The sequence below is a fragment of the Genypterus blacodes genome, unplaced genomic scaffold (assembly GCF_046128005.1).
Source record: "Genypterus blacodes isolate CSIRO-AG114 ecotype Tasmania unplaced genomic scaffold, CSIRO-AGI_Gbla_v1 ptg000239l_1, whole genome shotgun sequence".
NCBI lineage: Eukaryota > Metazoa > Chordata > Actinopteri > Ophidiiformes > Ophidiidae > Genypterus > Genypterus blacodes.
This window is the reverse complement of record NW_027467037.1, coordinates 72,331-80,000: the sequence shown is the minus strand read 5'-3', so window position 1 is coordinate 80,000 and position 7,670 is coordinate 72,331. Positions and strand designations below refer to the sequence as shown.

General features: G+C 47.1%; 2 non-coding genes across 2 annotated transcripts; both read left to right on the top strand.

The window, feature by feature from the left end:
• Positions 1 to 1,868: 1,868 nt before the first annotated feature.
• trnat-cgu (transfer RNA threonine (anticodon CGU)) lies at positions 1,869 to 1,940 on the top strand. The gene has a single exon. It is a non-coding gene; the product is annotated as a tRNA-Thr (tRNA).
• A 433-nt stretch (positions 1,941 to 2,373) lies between these two features.
• trnat-cgu (transfer RNA threonine (anticodon CGU)) lies at positions 2,374 to 2,445 on the top strand. The gene has a single exon. It is a non-coding gene; the product is annotated as a tRNA-Thr (tRNA).
• The last annotated feature ends 5,225 nt before the right edge of the window (positions 2,446 to 7,670 follow it).

The window sequence follows — 7,670 nt, the reverse complement described above, 5'->3', positions numbered from 1 at the left end:
TTCCTTTGCTGTTGAAACATCTGATGCAACTAAAGGCAACAGCACCCGCTGCTGCTTCCATCCCACAATGCAGCGAAGCAGGTCGTCTCTCCAGAACGCCTCACAAATGAGACAACAGGCCAGGAGAGGGGATTTGATTTTGTGCCTATGCAGACAAACATGATTCATCAGAATTTCTCATTTCCTTTCCCTCTGAGGCCACTGGCTGGAGTCCCTGGCGGCCCCTCTTTTCAAATGAAATTTAATTTTCTCTGCCAAACAGAAATTGGGACGCAGACGAGATCGGTGAGGGAAACATGCAAAGCAAAGCAACTGTCTACTGCAGAGATAACACACGTATGATCATGTGACCCAGTATCAGGGAGTCCACATGGTCTTTAATCAGACAAGGTGCCTCTCAGCCTCCTGGAGCCTCTCTGATAGCGGCTCATGGGTCTGCGGTGCCACTGAGGCATTACCCTGCTAATGAAAACACATTTGGCTGAAAACATGTTTTGACTCTTTTGCAAAAAAGCCGGAATTGAAGGAACCTTGAGCTCTGAGTGCCACAGTGCGTCCTTCCCTCCTCAGACAGGCAGGGAGAGAAGGCTGTGCTGAGGAAGAGGAGGAGGAGGAGGCGGCATGCAGCCTACACATGAGGAGCATCGCCAGAGGGGAACTCTCCTAAATTGGACAGCGCACACGGTGAGACGTCTGATTTGGGGATAGATTTCCTCTTAAACTTTTTAATCTGCATGAGGAATGAATCCATGCAGGCGTGTGTTGCTGCTGGTGCCACCTGCTCTGGGCTCAAATCAGTGGCTTGATGTAGAAATGAGATAAAGAAGAAGAACAGAGCTTTTCTCTCTGCCTGAGATCCTCCCACACTCCTCCCATCAAGAGATAATCTGCTGTCTTCCTCCCACTCTCCTCTCCTCTTCTCTCCTCTCCTCTATTCAACATCTCCATTCTTCCTCTTCTACGCTGCATCGGTATAAAACATTTTGTTCTTAAAATGACACCTACACTTTCAAAATTGTGGTAGCTTTCAATAAATTGTCCTTCTGTAAACTGAATCGCTCCATAATCTCACAGGCAGAGTGGCAGAGTGGAGCTCTTTCACAGCCTGGATCCTTCACTCCAGCTATCATTCAGTTCTTTTGTACAAAATCACCAGTTTTCCTTGAGGCTCTAAAGCTGAAAATGGTTCCTCGCTGAAGACAACAGGATGCTTGACCTTGAGTCCTCTGATTTATCCACTAAGCATGCCAGAGATTAAATTCAACTAAATTAAGCAACAGCAAAGTGAAACTTTCCAAAATAAAAGTCTTTTTAAACAAATTGAAGAAATGAAAGTAAAGCTGAGCTCAGGGGTCCAGCCAGTGAGAGACAGACAGGTTCAAGACAACATGATGTCCACGTTCCTCACACTCAGAATAGAATCAGAACCAAAGCGACACAAAGAGGGAGATGGTTTTAGACTTGGTTATATTTCTTTTCCGCAGATGATGGCAGGAAAGGCTTTGACATCTCTCTGTCTTTCACCTTCCCCAACCTTCTCCTTCGCTCTCTATCCTGCTGATCTCTCTGTCTTTATAGACCAAACATGACTCCAAGACTTCCTTGGCATGTATGTGTGTGTGTGTGTGTGTGTGTGTGTGTGTGTGTGTGTGTGTGTGTGTGTGTGTGCGCACGTGATGATCTAGCGGCCCAGTCCAACTGTTTGTTTTCCGGAGTTTCCCCAAAGATCTCCTGCAGTCCCTTGCTCAGGAAAACATCACTGCCAACTTCCACAGCTGGAGTCTGTCCAAAGAGGTACTCCATCACCTCCTGTCCAACAAGCTGCCATCACTCACACTCGATGGACACACTGTAGAGCAACTACAGAAGGCGTGGTGGCCAAGTGGCAAGGCGTTGGTCTCGTAAACCAAAGATCATGGGTTCAATTCCCATCCATGCCTGTAAGAATGCAAGGACAGTCTTTAGTCTATTTAACAGCTTTCTTAATGTCACACACAAGATCAGCTTCATAACTTCCATCACGATGCGACCGTCTACAAGATTCTGTCCACCAACACCGACGATGGCAGGAAAGACATCTCTCTCTCTTTGCTCCAGCAGAGAAACACGTTCAACCAACCTTCTCCTTTGCTCTGTATTCTGCTGATCGCTCTGTCTTTACATACCAAACATGACTCCAAGACTTCCTCGGCGCATGTGTGTGTGTGTGTGTGTGTGTGTGTGTGTGTGTGTGACCATCTTGCGGCCCAGTCTGGCCAATTGTTCCGGAGTCTGTCCATTCAGGTACTTCATCACCTCCTGGCCAGAAAGCTACCATCAGTCACTCTCACTCACTCGACACACACACTCTGCCACCACTGTATGTCCACAGCAGGCGTGGTGGCCAAGTGGCAAGGCGTTGGTCTCGTAAACCAAAGATCATGGGTTCAATTCCCATCCATGCCTGTAACAATGCCAGGACTGTCTTTAGTCTATTCAACAGCTTTGTTACTCCCATTCTCAGTCAGTTTCACACGTTCCATTACAAAGCAACCAAAGTTAGAAGAACGTGACTGAGTGTTAGACACATAAATGTGAACGTCGTCAACATTCTGCATTTTGAACTTGAGCTTCATTCACACTTATGCAAGCTCCTCAACAATCCTTCTGCCTCAAGGTGAAAATTGCAATTGCATAATGAGCTACGTCGCCATCGACAACCAAAGGCGTCTCTCTCTCTTCAGCAGCCCTCTCTCTCCCCTCACTCAGCTCGGCTCCATCAGCTCTCCTCCTGCTGCACCGGGGGTGAAACAAATCGACCTCCACACTCAGATGTTCTGCAGGAGGGGCAAATTGCCAATTTTAGTGACAGATCAAAAAAGAAAGGTCTGGTTTTGTTAAAGAAAGCAGATGGCAGATCTTCAATCTACCAAACAGCACAACAACAAGTACTTTGTGTCGTAGTGACATCTTCTTCATTAAAGCACTTGAATTAAATTCCAGTTATCATGTCCATCTTCTAAATGTGTCCAGTGATACAATGGTTCCAGTTGTTGAGCAGATATGTGGTGTGTGTGTGTGTGTTGGTACTCTCCCCTGCAGCACTCAGTGCATGACTGGGTGATCTTGATTCTATCATGGGAGCCCAGCAGCTAATCAACCTGTTGACCCTCACGTTCACAGAGGAAGGGAATTGCCAATTTTGTCAGAGTCTGGCCGTGTTGTTAGCTGATAGCTTCCTGCACCTGCATCACCTCTCAGCCCCCACACAGTGAGCACCAGGCCCCTCAAGACACGAGGCCATTCCACCAGCTGCACGGGGGGAAGGGTGCAGATGTGACTCCCTACAGGCCTGGAGACAAACAAGGCAGCTACAATGGAGGGAGCATAAACACTCCACCGCCCACATGTATGTGTGTTCAAAATGGTCACTTCATCATCTTGCTGCAGATACACACTCTCAAAATGCGCATCTGTGTGTCTAGGCACAGGAAGTCTTTCATGCCAGACATTCTTGTTTTTATAAACAGGTAAGTGTCCACAATACAAACGCTCCGACACAAACAGGTCTCATTCATTTCCTTCTTTGTTACAAATTCCACAAAGCTTAACAACAAACCTTTGCACAGACTTTTGTGAAGTTTGTTTATGAGACAGCGTGCGTAGCAAACACTCTGAGGGCTTTCGATACAAACGAATGTATCTGCAACTCAGCACTGAGCATGATGGATAGACTCCTGATGTAAACACTCCCGGCTGTAATTTACCTCCTCTGGTGCTCGTGGCACATTCATTCTTCATCCTGAGCTTTTCACCTCATGGTGTTTCAAAGTCTGTCTTTAGTAATTTTCATAGATTATGCAAATCTCACTAACTTCTAGCGATATAGGCACAAAAACTTTCATCCATTCCTTAGATTTACAATTTTGAAAGAAAAACTGGAAAACTCCTTTCACAGCCTGTTTTTTCCTTTCACTGCCCACAAAACTAAAATAGTTTTCTGACACGGAATGTTGAATTTCTAATTTATGCGGTTCTACTGAAAGCAATTTCCATATAAATGTGGGACACTGTGACCAATAAGAGAGGTTCTGAACACAACAGGCTTCATAATCTCCGGTCCAGGTGAAAGGGAAGACAGGAGTGGAGATAGAAGTGAAGGTCTGAAGTCGTTTCTACTGAGTGCTGCTGCGGAGGAGGAGGGAGCTACTCTTATAAAATGAGATGCAATTTCAAGTGCAGCGAAGGAAATACGGCTTAAGGAGGGAGGAAGATGGAGCTTTGTGAGATCAGTGACACTGAGGCGTAGATTGGGGCAGTGTGTGATGCAGCGGGGAGAGTGACAGCTGAGGTACGTGTCTACCGTGGATGAGAATATGAGTCAAATGCAGCTGTTAACTAAGTGGTGTGAGCAGAGGAGAGACGATGCTGCTGTAAAGTGAAACAGGCCCTGGGGGTGGAGAGAGTAACACCAAGGAGGGAATTAACCCCTAAATTGAGCTTGTAAATATGTCTCAGATGCACACTCAAGCCATCTCATCATCATCACACACCTGCAGGATTTATCACTGCTAAACTGCTGCTGGAAGACATTAAAATGCATTGTGGATGAACATTAAAGTCACATTATCAGAGATAAAGTGAGATCACCCTCTTAGCAGGTGAAAAACAATCAAAGTGGAATGGGTCCCATGAAGTTTGGGACTTTTTTGGTACACATTCCTCTTCTTTAGCACCCGCAATCATCTGTGTTTCTAACTTCTTGCTTAGTAATGAAGAAATACAATTAGTTTTAACTTTGAAGAACTACTTTTTGTAGAAATGTGGCATTCAGGCCCTCTGACAGGACCAACATGGATCCACAGAACAGAACAGTCCATGAAACACACTGAAGCTCCTCTACATGAAGTTATAACTTCAGTTACACACAGATATGCTCACCCTGTTTCCCTGTGACCGTTTGATGTCTGTTTAGTTCTCATGGATCTCTCCCATAGGAACATCTGGCTGCTCAGTTCGATGATGATGTCGCCCCACAATGAAGCAACTCAGAGAATGTAGTGGATAAATTCATGTATTGCTGTATTAATACTAATACTAATGGAGCAGCGAGCCAGTCCAGATGTTCATTTAGATCCATTTGCGTTTCTTTAGAGGATCAAACAGTGTTCAGCTGTCACATCTGTGATGAAGAGAACAAACGCCCTCCACAGAAGTTTAAAGAGAATAACACACAGAGAAGAGAACAAAACAAACTACCACCCATAATAATCCAATAAAGTAGCCATGGCAACCAGAGCCGGTTCCACCTGCAGAAATAAACTAAAGAAATAATTCAATCAACAGCAGAACAGAGTCGCAACACACACACACACACACACACACACACACACACACACGGCAAACTAGAGAGATATTGTGCAAAGTTAACTCCAGTTTTGTGTCATTTACATTTACATTGAGTCATTTGGCAAAAGCTTTTATGCAAAGTCACGCAGAGATGAGACTCGAGAACAACACAAGCAAACATCCACTCTGGAGAGAACAATGAGAGGGAGGGCCAAGAAAGTTCTACTCAGACAACAGAACACAAGGTGCCAAGAGGCAGAGCCTGGGGGAGGTGCAGAGAGAGAGGGAGGGAGGAGAGAGAGAGAGGAGGGGGGGGGGGGGGGGGGGGGGGGGGGGTGAGAGGGGCAGGGGGAGAGGAGAGAGAGAAAGGTAGGGGGGAGAGAGAGGGAGAGAGAGAGAGAGAGAGAGGGGGGAGGAGTGTGAGAGAGGGAGAGGGAGAGAAAGAGAGGAAGGGAGGGAGAGAGAGAGAGAGAGAGAGGAGAGAGCGGGAGCGAGAGAGAAGGGGGGGAGAGAGGGAGAGAAAGAGAGTAAGGGAGGGAGAGAGAGAGAGAGAGGAGAGCGGGGGAGTGAGAGGGGCAGGGGGAGAGGAGAGAGAGAGAGAGAGAGAGAGAGAGAGAGAGAAAGGGAGTGGGGAGAGAGAGAGGGAGAGAGAGAAAGGGAGGGGGGGGGGAGAGGGAGAGAGAGGAGCATCAAGGACTTGAACTTGATGTGGGCAGTGCCTGGGAGCCAATGGAGGGAGGATGTGACCAGAGGAGTGATGTGTGCTGTTCTGGTTTGGTTGAAGACCAGACGAGCTGCTGCGTCCTGGATCATGTGTAACAGTTTGAATGCACATGAAGGTAGACCAGGACCAGGAGCTGAGCTGCAGACTCAGTCAGGTAGGACCTGGTCTCCCTGATGTTGTACAGGTCTAGACTCCATGACTAGGTGAGGCAGACTGTGTGTGATTGATCATTCCGGTGAAGGTTTGAAGTTTGGAAATTGATTTTATGAACTTCCACCAAAGAGAACGTCAATATTTAATGCTGAGTTTACTCTCTGGCAATCAAGCTTTCATCAACTGTAGACTGAGGCTCAGCAGGAGTTGAGATGATATCTGTATGTGACGCACAGTGAGGAGTTAAAGACGTGAGAGGGGAGGAGGCCTCGTTAGGAGAATGCAGAGTCACAGCAGCAGCAGCAACATCTGGGCTCTGCTGCTGAGTGACTGTGACTCCAGGATTGTTTGTGACGTGCTCATTGTGTGTGTGTGTGTGTGTGTGTATGGACTCGTCTCCAGGCTCAGGATGACATCTGACCTCACAGGAGCTCAAGTCCTTCACCTGCAGATCTGCAAGTCCACATCCAGAGGAACCAAGCGGCTCAGACTGACCCTCATCTCAGCCTCATCACAGTCCTGTCACCCCAATGCATGCTGGGAGGTGTGTGTGTGTGTGGGGGGGGGACTCTGCTTCTCTGTTCTACATATATTAGACTCACTCTCATTTTGCCTCACTGCATTATGCAAATATATACAGATTTCACTCAACACACACAAACAGCAGCGCTCGGGAAACTGCACACACACACACACACACACACAGACACACACTCTGCCTGTTACACAGTCTATCACCTCTCCAAGGCACAACTGGTGAAATGAGAAATAAAAGCTTTGTAATGTTTAAACACACACATGTATAAATGTGTGTAACACACATGTGCACGCACGCACACACAAACACACACACACACACATGCTCATAAAGCAAACACACACAGCACAGCAGTCTGCAGTATACAAGAGTATGACACACACATCATTAAGCCTCGAAAACATGACACACAAGACACACATGCTTTCAAAGTCACTCAAACACACACACACACACACACGCAGACACACACACACATGCACACACACACTCCTGCCCTCACCACTAATGCAGAGGCTGAAGTGACAGAGGTCATCACACAGAGCGTCCGGGCTCTCCACCTCTCCCAGCCTCTCTGCTGCTCCTCCTCCTCCTCCTCCTTCTCTCCTCCTCTTCCTCGGTGACATCCTCTTCACCATCTTCATCACTCGTCCCACTTTGTCCATCCTGGATGAAAGGTTGATGTTGTATCCGCACCGGCACCTTTCTCTCTTTCTTCTCCTTCTCTTCCTCACTCTTCTTCTTCCTCCTCTTCCTCTCTTTTTATTTGTTCCACTCCTCTCTTGACAACCCTGATAACTTTCCCCACTCTGCTCTCACTAGTTTCTGATCTCCCCCTCTAAGTGGAGCAGCAGTCTCGCTTTTCCCAAAAATCCCTCCTCTTCCTCCTCCTCGTCTTCCTCCTCCTCGTCTTCTCTAATGGCTCAG